Source organism: Symphalangus syndactylus, chromosome 23 (assembly GCF_028878055.3).
Source record: "Symphalangus syndactylus isolate Jambi chromosome 23, NHGRI_mSymSyn1-v2.1_pri, whole genome shotgun sequence".
Taxonomy (NCBI): domain Eukaryota; kingdom Metazoa; phylum Chordata; class Mammalia; order Primates; family Hylobatidae; genus Symphalangus; species Symphalangus syndactylus.
Window position 1 is genome coordinate 34,594,601 of NC_072445.2, and position 20,141 is coordinate 34,614,741.

The 20,141-nt window shown below is 39.4% G+C and overlaps 1 pseudogene; it reads left to right on the plus strand.

Annotated features, from left to right (window-relative positions):
- Positions 1-7,850: 7,850 nt before the first annotated feature.
- Positions 7,851-8,889, plus strand: LOC129472925 (olfactory receptor 4A8-like; annotated as a pseudogene).
- The last annotated feature ends 11,252 nt before the right edge of the window (positions 8,890-20,141 follow it).

The window sequence follows — 20,141 nt, forward strand, 5'->3', positions numbered from 1 at the left end:
CTCTTATAATTAAATCATTATTTTCTAAGACATACAATTTTGTTGTGTGCCCTCAAAAGTTTTTCCTGAATTATACGTAACTTATTCTTTTTTGCCTGGACTATGTCTATAAAACTTTTCAAGTTGACAAAGATTTGCATTATTTGGACTGATTATATATTCACAATGTAGCATTCAAGAACACTAATTATAGCTACCATTTATTGAGCACTTACCAGGTGCCAGCCAGTGTTCTGGGCACTTTGCTTTGTCTTAATAAAACAACAACCCTAAGAGGTAAGGACTATTGGGATCTTCATTCTAAAAATGATGAAAATAAGGGACAGAGATCTTTAGTAAGTGGCTCAAGGTCTCATAAAAAATGGTGAACCTGAGGTTGTAGCTGAAACAATGCGGCTCCAGTGTTCACATTATTTACCACATACTACACTTTCTCTCCAAGGATTTATTGGATCTTAAATAGGTACACACTGAGTGAGAAATCTATACTCACTATTTACACACTGTAATCATGAAACACCATGTCCCACTGACTACCATTTTTCATGTAAAAGTCATGAACTTGGAAATTTTTATTCAATTATAAATTTATAAAAAATGAAAAAAAATTGTCAGCAGAATACCATAAAAGAGAGGTACGCTAATCCTTTTGTAGATAGTTGACTAGAAAGGATTCTGAATTTCTCAAATTTAGTTTCATTGTTTTGCAGTGAGCAAACTGAGACAGACTTGCAAATGTATTCAGAAAATGACTCAAATCCATGCCTTCTTACACTGAACTTTGAATTTCTCCTAGAGTATGACTTTTTTTGGAATCTGGTAACTAAGATTTTATTTTTGAGTACTCTTGGTATCTAAATATTGTTAAAAATAAAACCTTGTCCCACTTTTCTGTTGCTATTTCTACATGTCTATTTTATCCTCTTTCACTGCTTAGCTCATCCCAGGAATTCAGAAAAAAATACTCACTGTGTACTTGATAGTTGGTGGTAGACATGAGTTAATTTACTTGAGTTCAAAATAAATTGCTGAAAATTCGGATATTGAATGAAAGTGTAGTAAAAATCAGGGTATAGGTAAGGACAAAATGGAGGGAATCACAGCTCCTTTTAAGTTGGACAGAGACCAAGTAATTGCTATAAGGAACAATGTAATAAATAATATCATTATTATTTGTACAGTTCAAAGTCCAGTTTTTTGACATTTAATGAAAGATTAAAGAAGACTGAACATCCTTTGAGGCATGAAGGAATGAAGCATAACAGTAGAAATCCAGTGTACTGAGATATTTCAGAAGATGTTATTCTTGGTGCTACACAGATCATATTGTAACGATACGACAAGTACAAACACAAAGGACTAAATTTATTTCAATTTATTTATTTAGAGTTTGTTACTACCACTGGACAATAAGTTTCTTGAGACCAGGAACCTGTTGCATATTTATCATAGCTGAATTCTGCGCCAAGTCAAATGTTTTAAATAAGAAGCTATGTAGTGTATGAATGGCTGTTGGGACTTTTTTTATTATTATTATTATACTTTAGGGTTTTAGGGTACATGTGCACAATGTGCAGGTTTGTTACATATGTATCCATGTGCCATGTTGATTTCCTGCACCCATTAACTCGTCATTTAGCATTAGGTGTATCTCCTAATGCTGTCCCTCCCCCCTCCCCCCAACCCACAACAGTCCCCGGAGCGTGATGTACCATGAGTTCTCATTGTTCAATTCCCACCTATGAGTGAGAACATGCGGTGTTTGGTTTTTTGTCCTTGCGATAGTTTACTGAGAATGATGTTTTCCAGTTTCATCCATGTCCCTACAAAGGACACGAACTCATCATTTTTTATGGCTGCATAGTATTCCATGGTGTATATGTGCCACATTTTCTTAATCCAGTCTATCGTTGTTGGACATTTGGGTTGGTTCCAACTCTTTGCTATTGTGAATAGTGCCGCAATAAACATACGTGTGCATGTGTCTTTATAGCAGCATGATTTATAGTCCTTTGGGTATATACCCAGTAATGGGATGGCTGGGTCAAATGGTATTTCTAGTTCGAGATCCCTGAGGAATCGCCACACTGACTTCCACAATGGTTGAACTAGTTTACAGTCCCACCAACAGTGTAAAAGTGTTCCTATTTCTCCACATCCTCTCCAGCACCTGTTGTTTCCTGATTTTTTAATGATGGCCATTCTAACTGGTGTGAGATGGTATCTCACTGTGGTTTTGATTTGCATTTCTCTGATGGCCAGTGATGAGGAGCATTTCTTCATGTGTTTTTTGGCTGCATAAATGTCTTCTTTTGAGAAGTGTCTGTTCATGTCCTCTGCCCACTTTTTGTTGGGGTTGTTTGTTTTTTTCTTGTAAATTTGTTTGAGTTCATTGTAGATTCTGGATATTAGCCCTTTGTCAGATGAGTAGGTTGCAAAAATTTTCTCCCATTGTGTAGGTTGCCTGTTCACTCTGATGATAGTTTCTTTTGCTGTGCAGAAGCTCTTTAGTTTAATGAGATCCCATTTGTCGATTTTGGCTTTTGTTGCCATTGCTTTTGGTGTATTAGACATGAAGTCCTTGCCCACGCCTATGTCCTGAATGGTATTGCCTAGGTTTTCTTGTAGGATTTTAATGGTTTTAGGTCTAACATATAAGTCTTTAATCCATCTTGAATTAATTTTTGTATAAGGTGTAAGGAAGGGATCCAGTTGCAGCTTTCTCCATATGGCTAGCCAGTTTTCCCAGCACCATTTATTAAATAGGGAATCCTTTCCCCATTTCTTGTTTTTGTCAGGTTTGTCAAAGATCAGAGAGTTGTAGATATGCGGCATCATTTCTGAGGGCTCTGTTCTGTTCCATTGATCTATGTCTCTGTTGTGGTACCAGTACCATGCTGTTTTGGTTACTGTAGTCTTGTAGTATAGTTTAAAGTCAGGTAGCGTGATGCCTCCAGCTTTGTTCTTTTGGGTTAGGATTGACTTGGCGATGCGGGCTCTTTTTTGGTTCCATATGAACTTTAAAGTAGTTTTTTCCAATTCTGTGAAGAAAGTCATTGGTAGCTTGATGGGGATGGCATTGAATCTATAAATTACCTTGGGCAGTATGGCCATTTTCACAATATTGATTCTTCCAACCCATGAGCATGGAATGTTCTTCCATTTGTTTGTATCCTCTTTTATTTCATTGAGCAGTGGTTTGTAGTTCTCCTTGAAGAGGTCCTTCACATCCCTTGTAAGTTGGATTCCTAGGTATTTTATTCTCTTTGAAGCAATTGTGAATGGGAGTTCACTCATGATTTGGCTCTCTGTTTGTCTGTTATTGGTGTACAAGAATGCTTGTGATTTTTGTACATTAATTTTGTATCCTGAGACTTTGCTGAAGTTGCTAATCAGCTTAAGGAGATTTTGGGCTGAGACAATGGGGTTTTCTAGATATACAATCATGTCATCTGCAAACAGGGACAATTTGACTTCCTCTTTTCCTAATTGAATACCCTTTATGTCCTTCTCCTGCCTGATTGCTCTGGCCAGAACTTCCAGCACTATGTTGAATAGGAGCGGTGAGAGAGGGCATCCCTGTCTTGTGCCAGTTTTCAGAGGGAATGCTTCCAGTTTTTGCCCATTCAGTATGATATTGGCTGTGGATTTGTCGTAGATAGCTCTTATTATTTTGAGATACGTCCCATCGATACCTAATTTACTGACAGTTTTTAGCATGAAAGGTTGTTGAATTTTGTCAAAGGCCTTTTCTGCATCTATTGAGATAATCATGTGGTTTTTGTCTTTGGTTCTGTTTATATGCTGGATTACATTTATTGATTTGCGTATGTTGAACCAGCCTTGCATCCCAGGGATGAAGCCCACTTGATCATGGTTGATAAGCTTTTTGATGTGTTACTGGATTCGGTTTGCCAGTATTTTATTGAGGATTTTTGCATCAATGTTCATCAAGGATATTGGTCTGAAATTCTCTTTTTTGGTTATGTCTCTGCCAGGTTTTGGTATCAGGACGATGCTGGCTTCGTAAAATGTGTTAGGGAGGATTCCCTCTTTTTCTATCGATTGGAATAGTTTCAGAAGGAATGGTACCAGTTCCTCCTTGTACCTCTGGTAGAATTCAGCTGTGAATCCATCAGGTCCTGGACTCTTTTTGGTTGGTAAGCTATTGATTATTGCCACAATTTCAGAACCTGTTATTGGTCTATTCAGAGATTCAACTTCTTCCTGGTTTAGTCTTGGGAGGGTGTATTTGTCGAGGAATTTATCCATTTCTTCTAGATTTTCCAGTTTATTTGCATAGAGGTGTTTGTAGTATTCTCTGATGGTAGATTGCATTTCTGTGGGATCGGTGGTGATATCCCCTTTTTCGTTTTTTATTGCATCTATTTGATTCTTCTCTCTTTTCTTCTTTATTAGTCTTGCTAGCAGTCCATCAATTTTGTTGATCTTTTCAAAAAACCAGCTCCTGGATTCATTAATTTTTTGAAGGGTTTTTTGTGTCTCTATTTCCTTCAGTTCTGCTCTGATTTTAGTTATTTCTAGCCTTCTGCTAGCTTTTGAATGTGTTTGCTCTTGCTTTTCTAGTTCTTTTAATTGTGATGTTAGGGTGTCAATTTTGGATCTTTCCTGCTTTCTCTTGTGGGCATTTAGTGCTATAAATTTCCCTCTACAGACTGCTTTGAACGTGTCCCAGAGATTCTGGTATGTTGTGTCTTTGTTCTCGTTGGTTTCAAAGAACATCTTTATTTCTGCCTTCATTTCATTATGTACCCAATAGTCATTCAGGAGCAGGTTGTTCAGTTTCCATGTAGTTGAGCGGTTTTGACTGAGTTTCTTAATCCTGAGTTCTAGTTTGATTGCACTGTGGTCTGAGAGACAGTTTGTTATAATCTCTGTTCTTTTACATTTGCTGAGAAGAGCTTTACTTCCAACTATGTGGTCAATTTTGGAATAGGTGTGGTGTGGTGCTGAAAAAAATGTATATTCTGTTGATTTGGGGTGGAGAGTTCTGTAGATGTCTATTAGGTCCACTTTATGTAGAGCTGAGTTCAATTCCTGGATATCCTTGTTAACTTTCTGTCTCGTTGATCTGTCTAATGCTGACAGTGGGGTGTTAAAATCTCCCATTATTATTGTGTGGGAGTTTAAGTCCCTTTGTAGGTCACTGAGGACTTGCTTTAAGAATCTGGGTGCTCCTGTGTTGGGTGCATATATATTTAGGATAGTTAGCTCTTCTTGTTGAATTGATCCCTTTACCATTATGTAATGGCCTTCTTTGTCTCTTTTGATCTTTGTTGGTTTAAAGTCTATTTTATCAGAGACTAGGATTGCAACCCCTGCCTTTTTTTGTTTTCCAGTTGCTTGATAGATCTTCCTCCATCCCTTTATTTTGAGTCTATGTGTGTCTCTGCACGTGAGATGGGTTTCCTGAATACAGCACACTGATGGGTCCTGACTCCTTATCCAGTTTGCCAGTCTGTGTCTTTTGATTGGAGCATTTAGCCCATTTACATTTAATGTGAATATTGTTATGTGTGAATCTGATCCTGTCATTATGATGTTAGTTGGTTATTTTGCTCGTTAGTTGCTATAGTTTCTTCCTAGCCTCGATGGTCTTTAAAATTTGGCCTGTTTTTGCAGGGGCTGGTACCGGTTGTTCCTTTCCATGTTTAGTGCTTCCTTCAGGAGCTCTTTTAGGGCAGGCCTGGTGGTGACAAAATCACTCAGCATTTGCTTGTCTGTAAAGTATTTTATTTCTCCTTCACTTATGAAGCTTAGTTTGGCTGGATAGGAAATTCTGGGTTGAAAATTCTTTTCTTTAAGAATGTTGAATATCGGCCCCCACTCTCTTCTGGCTTGTAGAGTTTCTGCTGAGAGATCAGCTGTTAGTCTGATGGGCTTCCCTTTGTGGGTAACCTGACCTTTCTCTCTGGCTGCCCTTAACATTTTTTCCTTCATTTCAACTTTGGTGAATCTGACAATTATGTGTCTTGGATTTGCCCTTCTCGAGGAGTATCTTTGTGGCGTTCTCTGTATTTCCTGAATCTGAATGCTGGCCTGCCTTGCTAGATGGGGGTAGTTCTCCTGGATAATATCTTGCAGAGTGTTTTCCAACTTGGTTCCATTCTCCCCATCATTTTCAGGTACACCAATCAGACGTAGGTTTGGTCTTTTCACATAGTCCCAAATTTCTTGGAGGCTTTGTTCATTTCTTTTTATTCTTTTTTCTCTAAACTTCCCTTCTCTCTTCATTTCATTCATTTCATCTTCTATCAGCGATACCCTTTCTTCCAGTTGATCACATCTGCTACTGAGGCTTCTGCATTCTTCGCATAGTTCTCGAAACTTGGCTTTCAGCTCCATCATCTCCTTTAAGCCCTTCTCTCCATTGGTTATTCTAGTTATCCTTTCTTCTAATTTTTTTCAAAGTTTTTAACTTCTTTGCTATTGTTTTGAATTTCCTCTCGTAGCTCAGAGTAGTTTGATCGTCTGAAGCCTTCTTCTCTCAACTCATCAAAGTCATCCTCCATCCAGCTTTGTTCCGTTGCTGGTGAGGAACTGCGTTCCTTTGGAGGAGGAGAGGTGCTCTGTTTTTTAGAGTTTCCAGTTTTTTTAGTCTGTTTTTTCCCCATCTTTGTGGTTTTGTCTACTTTTTGTCTTTGATGATGGTGATGTACAGATGGGTTTTTGGTGTGGATGTCCTTTCTGTTTGTTAATTTTCCTTCTACCAGACAAGACCCTCAGCTGCAGGTCTGTTGGAGTTTACTAGAGGTCCACTCCAGACCCTGTTTGGCTGGGTGTCAGCACCGGTGGCTGCAGAACAGCGGATTTTCGTGAGACCACAAATTCAGCTGTCTGATAGTTCCTCTGAAAGTTTTGTCTCAGAGGAGTACCCGGTTGAATGAGGTGTCAGTCTGTCCCTACTGGGGGGGTGCCTCCCAGTTAGGCTGCTCAGGGGTGAGGGACCCACTTTAGGAGGCAGTCTGTCCGTTCTCAGATCTCCAGCTGCATGCTGGGAGAACCACTACTCTCTTCAAAGCTGTCAGTCAGACAGGGACATTTAAGGCTGTGGAGGTTCTCACTGAGTTTTTGGTTGTCTGTGCCCTGCCCCCAGAGGTGGAGCCTACAGAGGCAGGCAGGCCTCCTTGAGCTGTGGTGGGCTCCACCCAGTTCGAGCTTCCTGGCTGCTTTGTTTACCTAAGCAAGCCTGGGCGATGGCGGGCGCCCCTCCCCCAGCCTCGTTGCCGCCTTGCAGCGTGATCTCAGACTGCTGTGCTAGCAATCAGCAAGACTCTGTGGGCATAGGACCGTCCGAGCCAGGTGCGGGACACAATCTCCTAGTGTGCCGTTTTCCAGGCCCGTTGGAAAAGCGCAGTATTAGGACGGGACTGACCCGATATTCCAGGTGCCGTCTGTTTCCCCTTTCTTTGACTAGGAAAGGGAACTCCCTGACCCCTTGCGCTTCCCGAGTGAGGCAATGCCTCGCCCTGCTTCGGCTCGTGCACAGTGCGCTTCACCGACTGTCCTGAACCCACTGTTAGGCACTCCCTAGTGAGATGAAATCGGTACCTCAATCAGAAATGCAGAAATCACCCATCTTCTGTGTCGCTGGGGCTGGGAGCTGGAGACCGGAACTGTTCCTATTCGGCCATCTTTAAAGGAGATTTCGGCTGTTGGGACTTTTATTGCTTCTTTTGCATAAAATATTCACTAAACTTAGAGGTAGAAGCCTTTACCTATGGCTAAAACTAAAATGTTTCAGGAGAAATAGAATTGTCAAGGCAAGATGGGCTCTGTGATGAGGAACTTAATATAGACTAACTAAATATTTATTGTGAGTAAATCACTATTCAAAATACAGCAATGGAGACATGCTCTGTGACACAGTGGATGTAATAATATTCCTGTTCACTATTTCATTGCAGGTCCTGTTCTCCTGAGCTGTCACCTCTGATACAAGCCTGAAAAAAAAAAGGTAAATGAGACAGAAAAACAATATTACAGAATTTGTCCTCCTAGGCTTTTCTCAGAATCCTAGAGTGCAAAAAGCATTATTTGTCGTGTTTTTACTCACATACATTGTGACAATGGTGGAGAACCTGCTCACTGTGTTGACTATTATTGCAAGTCCTTCCTTGGGCTCCCCAATGTACTTATTCCTTGCCTGCCTGTCATTTATAGATGCTGTGTATTCCACCACCATTTCTTCCATATTGATTGTAGACTTACTCTGTGATAAAAAGACTATTTCCTTCCCAGCTTGCATGGGCCAGTTATTTGTATGGTGGTGCTGAGGTCTTCCTTCTGGTGGTGATGGCCTATGATCGCTATGTGGCCATCTGTAAGCCACTCCACTATTTGACCATCATGAAACGACAGGTGTGCATCCTTCTGTTGGTGGTGGCCGTGACTGGAGGTTTTCTTCATTCTACGTTCCAAATTATTGCTGTGTACAGTCTCCCTTTCTGTGTCCCCACTGTCATTGACCACTTTTACTGTGATATATACCCATTATTGGAACTGGCATGCAGTGACACCTACTTTATAGGCCTCACTGTGGTTTTCAATGGCGGAGCAATGGGTATGGTCATCTTCACCCTTCTAATAATTTCCTATGGGGTCATCCTAAACTCCCTTAAAACTTACAGTCAGGAAAGGAGGGGTAAAGCCCTGTCTACCTGCAGCTTCCACGTTACCATGGTTGTCCTGTTTTTTGTTCCCTGTGTTTTCATATATGTTAGACCTGTTTCAACCTTTCCTATTGATAAATTCATAACTGTGTTTTATACAGTTATCACACCCATGTTGAATCCTTTTATATACAAGTTGAGAAATTCAGAGATGAGAAATGCTATAGAAAAACTCTTGTGTAAAAGTGAACTATAGTTAGAATAAGAGTGCTCCTCCTTATGTACATAAGGATGTATGTAGACAAGGACTTCCCAGTGAAATTTTCAGACTTATAAGACTAGTTCAAGGATCTCAAAGGGAAAAGACAGGATTGATGCTCCCAGCTCAATTAAGAAGTCATCCCATCATGGAATCTGTTTGAAGTTCAAGATCTTAACCTCTATATTCAGACTGAGAGTGGATGGGGCGGCTTGGGTGCAGGTCCCATTGTGCATGTTTTAAATTATGGTTTTTCTCTTACACATCTATTGAGTCAGGGTATTTATTAGACATGCCCAGCATAGAATGGAGAAAAGGAGGAATAGATAATTAAAATAGATGCTCCTATTCAAAAGGGAAGGCTATGGTGCTTCCTTCAGTATCATTTACTTAAAGATTTAAGAATATATGAGCACCATATTCACAGATATCTTTGAAACTGGCCCTTCTCAGACTTGGGCTGAAATTATTTGTGCAGTCAGATGATACCCTTAAGAATCTTAGAATTATGTTTGTCTACTTTAAAGTACTTATGAGACACACCATTAAATTTTTCTTAAGTTTTTCAAAGTGTCTTAACATCCACAACTTTTAAATGACATGTATTTTGATAACCTCTCTTACTTTTAGAGTACTTAGCACTTTGCAGAGACTGGAAAGGGAAAATAGTTTTATCTTTGAAAACAGCAAGTGCTGGGTCTCTTATGTTTCTTGCAAATTCTGCTTGAAATGTTTATTGTGGCACTATTCACAATAGCAAAGAGTTGGAACCAACCCAAATGTCCAACAACGATAGACTGGATTAAGAAAATGTGGCACATATACACCATGGAATACTATGCAGCCATAAAAAATGATGAGTTCATGTCCTTTGTAGGGACATGGATGAAACTGGAAAACATCATTCTCAGTAAACTATCACAAGGACAAAAAACCAAACACCGCATGTTCTCACTCATAGGTGGCAATTGAACAATGAGAACTCATGGACACAGGAAGGGGAACATCACACTCCGGGGACTGTTGTGGGGTTAGGGGAGGGGGGAGGGACAGCATTAGGAGATACACCTAATGCTAAATGACGAGTTAATGGGTGCAGGAAATCAACATGGCACATGGATACATATGTAACAAACCTGCACATTGTGCACATGTACCCTAAAACCTAAAGTATAATAAAAAAAAATTAAAAAAAAAAAAGAAAATGTAACAGTTAATCTTTTACGTTTTTTTTTCATAAAAAAAATCTTTGTCTTATGGTAAGATACACTGCTGTAAGAATCAGTGGTAACTTTCCATATTCTAGTTGGAAATTTTGGCTAAATTCACTTAGGTCCACTTTTCATTTTCTACTTTACTAGAGGTAACAGAATTACTAAATGTTTCCTGCACTGGATAGTGACTCAGCCTGTTATCTTTGCTCCAGAACATTTATTTCTGTCTCCTGAGCCTTTATTCACAATATCCTGGAGGCTTCTATTTTTGGGCACTATAGCCAATGCAATACCGTTTAGATTGTTGTTATTGAATCACCACACTTTGAGGTGCCACTTTTTATTCTGGTCCTCCCATCATGCATGGTGCAAGGCTCCACAGTTTTTGTGAGTTAAAACCACCACCATTTTATTTTATTTCAAAATTTTCTGGGCTAGGATTTTAAGCAGTTTTTGGCTGGGTATTTCTTCTATTTTGTGTGGTAAGGTCTAAAGTCATTGTCTTATTCAACTGATAGCTGTGTACTTGTAGGATGCAGGATAACTTAATTCACATTTATAGTATATTGGAAGAGATGACTGTAAGAGATCCACTGAGTCCCCCTTCCTATACATTTAGATGAAGGACCAGAAGAACCAGAAGTGTAATCAGGCATTTTACATTATGCTCAGAGGTCTACTTTCTACCCAGTGGTTGAAAGTAGAGGTGTCAGGCCAGTTAATGGCTATTTCCAGAATTGGCACAGTTTCACTTGCACCATGTTCTATTAGAGTGGTCCCATAACCAGCACAGATTTGAGGTTTCACAGAAATAGAAGATATCCATTGATGGGGAAGTGGAAAAGTCACTTTGCAGAGCAGCAAACAGAATAGTTGTCTATATCTCAAAAAGATCGTAATGGAATTTTATTCATGTTGACTTGGATGTATAATTCATCTTGCACTAACAACATCTTAACAACATTGGGTTTCTAATTCCTGAATACAATATATCTATTAGGTATTTAAAATATTTATTTTTGGAGAGTTTTGTCATTTTTGTTAAGTAGGGATCTTCCTCATCTATTCCTAAGTATTTATGTTTTTAGATTGCATCATAGGTTTTTAATTTGAAACAAAATTCTAATTGTTATTTTTGCTAGTATATGTAAAGGAAATGGAATTATTTATATGGCACTTAAATTCCATAAGCTTGCTAAATTCAGTTCTTATTCCTACAAAGTTATGTCTGTAAATGCTTTAGTGTTTTCTAAAACACTATCATGTTATCTACAAGTAAGTATTGCTCATTACATCGAAGAATATAGGACTGTTTCAATTTATCTTTGTGTCATTTTTAGAAGGTTGTGCTTTTCCTACATTTTACCTATCCTCTGAGCTGTCAAATTAATTGAAGTAATGTTTTCCATAACAATCTCTTTCTACCCTTTTAAAGTCTAAATGATCTATGGGAGGTTGTTTATTTCTGATATTGGTAATTTGAATTTCTCGTTGTTTTCTCTTGACCATTCTTGCTAGCAGATTATCAGTTTTATTATAAAAGTACCAACTATTGGTTATTTGTTATGTCTTACATTTGTTCATTTTATTGACTTTTGATCTTATATTGATTATGTCCATTTGTTTCATTAGCTTGGCTTTTATTTGCTCTTCTTGTTTTTGTTTCTGAAGGTGAAGGCTAAGATGGCTGCTTTTAAATATTTATTTTAAATGTAAGCATTTATAGCTATATATTTTTTAAGTACTGTTTTAATCACACCTCACACATTTTGATACACTTTTGTTATTGCTTAGTTCTAAGTATATCTTATTTCCATGATAACTTTGTCTTTGATTAATATGTTCACAAAATATTTATGGCATAATTTTCAATATTTGAAGCATATTCAACATATATTTATGAGTTATTTATTTAGTCATAACAAATTATTCCAAAACTTAGTGATTCAAACAATATCTATACATTCTCAATTTCTGTAGGTCGGGAAACTAAGAACGGCTTAGCTCGTTCCTGTGCTTCAGTGTCTCTCACAAAGCCCGAATCAAGGTGCTGGTTGGGATTACAGTCTCATTGAAGTCTTGGCTGAGGAAGGATCAATTTCCAAGCTGGTTGTTGGCAGCATTCAGTTTCTCAAAATAAATGAAAAATCTTTTGAAAGTATAATTCTACTTATGTCACACAGCACTTTGAAATTGTTTTATCTACGTTACTCCTACCTGTTATAAACTCCAGAATATACTGTTATTAATCTCACCTAAAACCATTAATTTTATAAATCAATGAAGAGAAGAATATTTATTCTGTATATACTAATTCTACTATCTTCATTCTTTCTATAAATTTGATATTTGAGTAATGTTGCTTTCTTCTTGCTGAGGAAATTTTGTTTTGTATTTTTTGTAATATGGGTCTACTAGCTATGACTTGTCGCACCCCTCAAATACTTAGCTTATTACTGAATTGCATGCAGGCATGTTGACACTACATTCATTTCTCCCTTCTATTTCCCCAAATAGGTGAAAGCTTGAAAGAGTGAGTAGAAATATTAGCAGCTTACCAGTGCAGAGGGGTGAAAAAAAAGTTTGGAGTTCAATTTCTGCATGATTAGAGTCATTTATTAAATACTTCAGCTTTCCATTGAAACTTTTTTTCTTAATTATACTTTAGGTTTTAGGGTTCATGTGCACAATGTGCAGGTTTGTTACACATGTATCCATGTGCCATGTTGATTTCCTGCACCCATGTCCCTACAAAGGACATGAACTCATCATTTTTTATGGCTGCATAGTATTCCATGGTGTATATGTGCCACATTTTCTTTATACAGTCTATCGTTGTTGGACATTTGGGTTGGTTCCAACTCTTTGCTTTTGTGAATAGTGCCGCAATAAACATATGTGTGCATATGTCTTTAGAGCAGCATGATTTATAGTCCTTTGGGTGTATACCCAGTAATGGGATGGCTGGGTCAAATGGTATTTCTAGTTCTAGATCCCTGAGGAATCACCACACTGACTTCCACAATGGTTGAACTAGTTTACACTTCCACCAACAGTGTAAAATTGTTCCTATTTCTCCACATCCTCTCCAGCACCTGTTGTTTCCTGATTTTTTAATGATGACCATTCTAAGTGGTGTGAGATGGTATCTCACTGTGGTTTTGATTTGCATTTCTCTGATGGCCAGTGATGATGAGCATTTCTTCATGTGTTTTTTGGCTGCATAAATGTCTTCTTTTGAGAAGTGTCTGTTCATGTCCTTCACCCACTTTTTGATGGGGTTGTTTGGTTTTTTTCTTGTAAATTTGTTTGAGTTCATTGTAGATTCTGGATATTAGCCCTTTGTCAGATGAGTAGGTTGCAAAAATTTTCTCCCATTCTGTAGGTTGCCTGTTCACTCTGATGGTAGTTTCTTTTGCTGTGCAGAAGCTCTTTAGTTTAATTAGATCCCATTTGTCAATTTTGGCTTTTGTTGCCATTGCTTTTTGTGTTTTAGACATGAACTCCTTGCCCACGCCTATGTCCTGAATGGTATTGCCTGGGTTTTCTTGTAGGATTTTAATGGTTTTAGGTCTAACATTTAAGTCTTTAATCCATCTTGAATTAATTTTTGTATAAGGTGTAAGGAAGGGATCTAGTTTCAGCTTTCTACATATGGCTAGCCAGTTTTCCCAGCACCATTTATTAAATAGGGAATCCTTTGCCCATTTCTTGTTTTTGTCAGGTTTGTCAAAGATCAGATAGTTGCAGATATGCCGCATCATTTCTGAGGGCTCTGTTCTGTTCCATTGATCTATGTCTCTGTTGTGGTACCAGTACCATGCTGTTTTTGTTACTGTAGCCTTGTAGTATAGTTTGAAGTCAGGTAGCGTGATGTCTCCAGCTTTGTTCTTTTGGCTTAGGATTGACTTGGTGATGCAGGCTCCTTTTTGGTTCCATATAAACTTTAAAGTAGTTTTCTCCAATTCTGTGAAGAAAGTCATTGGTAGCTTGATAGGGATGGCATTGAATCTATAAATTACCTTGGGCAGTATGGCCATTTTCACAATATTGATTCTTCCAACCCATGAGCATGGAATGTTCTTCCATTTGTTTGTATCCTCTTTTATTTCATTGAGCAGTGGTTTGTAGTTCTCCTTGAAGAGGTCCTTCACATCCCTTGTAGGTTGGATTCCTAGGTATTTTATTCTCTTTGAAGCAATTGTGAATGGGAGTTCACTCATGATTTGGCTTTCTGTTTGTCTTTGATTGGTGTTCAAGAATGCTTGTGATTTTTGTACATTGATTTTGTATCCTGAGACTTTGCTGAAGTTGCTAATCAGCTTAAGGAGATTTTGGGCTGAGACAATGGGGTTTTCTAGATATACAATCATGTCATCTGCAAACAGGGACAATTTGACTTCCTCTTTTCCTAATTGAATACCCTTTATGTCCTTCTCCTTCCTGATTGCTCTGACCAGAACTTCCAGCACTATGTTGAATAGGAGTGGTGAGAGAAGGCGTCCCTGTTTTGTGCCAGTTTTCAGAGGGAATGCTTTCAGTTTTTGCCCATTCAGTATGATATTGGCTGTGGGTTGGTCATAGATAGCTCTTATTATTTTGAGATATGTCCCATCAATACTTAATTTATTGAGAATTTTTAGCATGAAGGGTTGTTGAATTTTGTCAAAGGACTTTTCTTCATCTATTGAGATAATTTTGTGGTTTTTGTCTTTGGTTCTGTTTGTATGCTGGATTACATTTATTGATTTGCATATGTTGAACCAGCCTTGCATCCCACGGATGAAGCCTGCTTGATTATGCTGGATAAGCTTTTTGATGTGCTGCTGGATTCGGTTTGCCAGTATTTTATTGAGGATTTTTGCATCAATGTTCATCAAGGATATTGGTCTGAAATTCTCTTTTTTGGTTATGTCTCTGCCAGGCTTTGGTATCAGGATGATGCTGGCTTCATAAAATGTGTTAGGGAGGATTCCCTCTTTTTCTATCGATTGGAATAGTTTCAGAAGGAATGGTACCAGTTCCTCCTTGTACCTCTGGTAGAATTCGGCTGTGAATCCATCAGGTCCTGGACTCTTTTTGGTTGGTAAGCTATTGATTATTGCCACAATTTCAGAACCTGTTATTGGTCTATTCAGAGATTCAACTTCTTCCTGGTTTAGTCTTGAGGGTGCATTTGTCGAGGAATTTATCCATTTCTTCTAGATTTTCTAGTTTATTTGCATAGAGGTGTTTGTAGTATTCTCTGATGGTAGATTGTATTTCTGTGGGATCGGTGGTGATATCCCCTTTTTCATTTTTTATTGCATCTATTTGATTCTTCTCCCTTTTCTTTATTAGTCTTGCTGGTGGTCTATCAATTTTGTTGATCTTTTCAAAAAACCAGCTCCTGGATTCATTAATTTTTGGAAGGGTTTTTTGTATCTCTATTTCCTTCAGTTCTGCTCTGATTTTAGTTATTTCTAGCCTTCTGCTAGCTTTTGAATGTGTTTGCTCTTGCTTTTCTAGTTCTTTTAATTGTGATGTTAGGGTGTCAATTTTGGATCTTTCCTGCTTTCTCTTGTGGGCATTTAGTGCTATAAATTTCCCTCTGCACACTGCTTTGAATGTGTCCCAGAGATTCTGGTATGTTGTGTCTTTGTTCTCGTTGGTTTCAAAGAACGTCTTTATTTCTGCCTTCATTACGTTATGTACCCAATAGTCATTCAGGAGCAGGTTGTTCAGTTTCCATGTAGTTGAACGGTTTTGATTGAGCTTCTTAATCCTGAGTTCTAGTTTGATTGCACTGTGGTCTGAGAGAGTTTGTTATAATTTCTGTTCTTTTACATTTGCTGAGGAGAGCTTTACTTCCCACTATGTGGTCAATTTTGGAATAGGTGTAGTGTGGTCCTGAAAAAAATGTATATTCTGTTGATTTGGGGTGGAGAGTTCTGTCGATGCCTATCAGATCCACTTTGTGCAGAGCTGAGTTCAATTCCTGGGTATCCTTGTTAACTTTCTGTCTCGTTGATCTGTCTAACTTTGACAGTGGGGTGTTAAAATCTCCCATTATTATTGTGTGGGAGTTTAAGTTCCTTTGTAGGTCACTCAGGACTTGCTTTATGAATCTGGATGCTCCTGTGTTGGGTCCATATATATTTAGGATAGTTAGCTCTTCTTGTTGAATTGCTCCCTTTACTATTATGTAATGGCCTTCTTTGTCTCTTTTGATCTTTGTTGGTTTAAAGTCTATTTTATCAGAGACTAGGATTGCAACCCCTGCCTCTTTTTGTTTTCCATTTGCTTGATAGATCTTCCTCCATCCCTTTATTTTGAGTCTATGTGTGTCTCTGCACGTGAGATGGGTTTCCTGAATGCAGCACACTGATGGGTCCTGACTCCTTATCCAGTTTGCCAGTCTGTGTCTTTTAATTGGAGCATTTAGCCCATTTACATTTAACATCAGTATTGTTATGTGTGAATCTGATCCTGTCATTATCATGTTAGTTGGTTATTTTGCTCGTTAGTTTATGCAGTTTCTTCCTAGCCTTGACGGTCTTTACAATTTGGTATGTTTTTGCAGTGGCTGGTAGCGGTTGTTCCTTTCCATGTTTAGTGCTTCCTTCAGGAGCTGTTTTAGGGCAGGCCTGGTGGTGACAAAATCACTCAGCGTTTGCTTGTCTGTAAAGTATTTTATTTCTCCTTCACTTATGAAGCTTAGTTTGGCTGGCTATGAAATTCTGGGTTGAAAATTCTTTTCTTTAAGAATGTTGAATATCGGCCCCCACTCTCTTCTGGCTTGTAGAGTTTCTGCCGAGAGATCAGCTGTTAGTCTGATGGGCTTCCCTTTGTGGGTAACCCGACCTTTCTCTCTGGCTGCCCTTAACATTTTTTCCTTCATTTCAACTTTGGTGAATCTGACAATTATGTGTCTTGGAGTTGCTCTTCTTGAGGATTATGTTTGTGGCGTTCTTTGTATTTCCTGAATCTGAATGTTGGCCTGCCTTGCTAGATTGGAGAAGTTCTCCTGGATAATATCTTGCAGAGTGTTTTCCAACTTGGTTCCATTCTCCTCATCATTTTCAGGTACACCAATCAGACGTAGATTTGGTCTTTTCACATAGTCCCAAATTTCTTGGAACATTTGTTCATTTCTTTTTATTCTTTTTTCTCTAAACTTCCCTTCTCGCTTCATTTCATTCATTTCATCTTCCATCAGTGATACCCTTTCTTCCAGTTGATCACATCTGCTACTGAGGCTTCTGCAATCTTCGCGTAGTTCTCGAAACTTGACTTCCAGCTCCATCCGCTCCTTTAAGCCCTTCTCTCCATTGGTTATTCTAGTTATCCATTCTTCTAATTTTTTTCAAACTTTTTAACTTCTTTGCTATTGTTTTGAATTTCCTCCTGTAGCTCGTACAAATTTGATCATCTGAAGCGTTCTTCTCTCAACTTGTTAAAGTCATCCTCCATCCAGCTTTGTTCCGTTGCTGGTGAGGAACTGCATTCCTTTGGAGGAGGAGAGGTGCCCTGCTTTTTAGAGTTTCCAGTTTTTCTGCTCTGTTTTTTCCCCATCTTTGTGGTTTTATCTACTTTTGGTCTTTGATGATGGTGATGTACAGATGGGTTTTTGGTGTGGATGTCCTTTCTGTTTGTTAGTTTTCCTTCTACCAGACAGGACCCTCAGCTGCAGGTCTTTTGGAGTTTACTAGAGGTCCACTCCAGACCCTGTTTGGCTGGGTGTCAGCAGCAGTGGCTGCAGAACAGCGGATTTTCGTGAGACCACAAATTCAGCTGTCTGATAGTTCCTCTGGAAGTTTTGTCTCAGAGGAGTGCCCGTCCGAGTGAGGTGTCAGTCTGTCCCTACTCGGGGGGTGCCTCCCAGTTAGGCTGCTCAGGGGTGAGGGACTCACTTTAGGAGGTAGTCTCTCTGTTCTCAGATCTCCAGCTTCGTGCTGGGAGAACCACTACTCTCTTCAAAGCTGTCAGTCAGACAGGGACATTTAAGTCTGTGGAGGTTTTTGCTGACTTTTTGTTTGTCTGTGCCCTCCCCCCAGAGGTGGAGCCTACAGAGACAGGCAGGGCTCCTTGAGCTGTGGTGGGCTCCACCCGGATCGAGCTTCCTGGCTGCTTTGTTTACATAAGCAAGCCTGGGCAATGGCAAGCACCCCTCCCCCAGCCTCGCTGCCACCTTGCAGCTTGATCTCAGACTGCTGTGCTAGCAATCAGCGAGACTCCATGGGCACAGGACCCTCCCAGCCAGGTGCGGGACATAATCTCCTAGTGTGCCGTTTTCCAGGCCGGTTGGAAAAGCACAGTATTAGGGTGGGACTGACCCGATATTCCAGGTGCCGTCTGTTACCCCTTTCTTTGACTAGGAAAGGGAACTCCCTGACCCCTTGCGCTTCCTGAGTGAAGCAATGCCTCACCCTTCTTTGGCTCACACACAGTGCGCTTCACTGACTGTCCTGCACCCACTGTTTGGCACTCCCTAGTGAGATGAAACTGGTACCTCAAACAGAAATGCAGAAATCACCTGTCTTCTGTGTTGCTCAGGCTGGGAGCTGTAGACTGGAGCTGTTCCTATTCGGCCATCTTCTCCATTGAAACATAAACAGATTTATGTCTCACCAGTAATGACTACATCACAAAATTCATAATTATACTATAAATTTTCAGACATTCCTTGTATTACTTAATTATTGCATTGCTAAAAATATTAATACTTGAAACTGGGTAATTTGTAAAGAAAAGAGATTTTGTTAGCTCATTGTTCCACAGACTGTACTGAGACAATGACTCTGGCATCTGTTTGACTTTTGGGGAGGCCTCAGGAAATTTACAATCATGGCAGGAGGCAAAGTGAGAGCAGGTATATCTTACTAAGCAGGAGCAGGATCAAGAGGGGAAGGTTACTCACAATTATATATCACAAGATCTCATGAGAGCTCACTGACATGTTGATAGCACAAAGAGGGGATGGTGTTAAGCCATGAGAAATTTCCCCCATAATCTAATTACCTCACAGCAGGCTTCACCTCCAACATTGGGTATTACATTTGACAAGAGATTTGGGTGGGGAAACAGACAAAAACCATATCATTCTGCTACTGTCCTCTCTAAAATCTCATGTATTTCTCAACTTTCAAAATACAATCATACCTTCCCAACAGTCCCCCAAAGTGTTAACCCATTCCAGCATTAATTGAAAAGTCCACAGTCTAGTCTGGTGTGAAACAATGATAGTCCATTCCGCCTGAGCCTGTAAAATCAAAAGCAAGCTAGTTTCTTCCAAGATACAAAGAAGGTATAGGAATTGGGTAAATACTTTCATTCCAAAATGAAGAAATCAATCAAAATAAAGGGGTTACAGTCCCCACACATGTCAGAAATCCAGCACAGCAGTCATTAAATCTTAAAGTTCCAAAACAATTTCTTTTGTCTCCATGCCTTATATCTAGGGCATACTGGTTCAGTGAGTAGGATACCAAGCCCTTGAGTAGCTCCACTCACGTTTCTTTACAGGATTTCACCCCCACAGTTACTCTTATTGTCTTTTGTTGCTCTTGTGGGGGTCTTTGACTTTTCTAGGTGCAGGGTGCAAGCTGCTGGTGGATCTACCATTTTGGGGTCTGGAGGATGGTAGTCTTCTTCTCACAGCTCCACTAGGCAGTGTCCCAGTGGGTACACTGTATGTGTGCTCCAATCCCACATTTCTCTTCTGCATTGCCATAGTACAGATGCTGTGTAATGCTCCATCCCTGCAATAGGCTTCTGTCTGAAATTCCAAGCTTTTTGATACATTCTTTGAATCCTAGTTGGAGGCTCCCAAGCCTCATCTCTTGGAATTTATGCACCTGCAGGCTTAACACTACATGGAAGCCTTCAAAGCTCACAGCTTTCACCATCTGAAGATGTGGGTGAGATGTACCTTGACTTTTTGTCCATGGCTGGACCTGAAGTGGCTGGGATGCACACTGCAGTGTCCCAAGGTTGCTCAGGGAAACAGGGCCCTGGGTCTGGCCCAGAAAACCATTCAGTTCTCCTAGTTCTCCA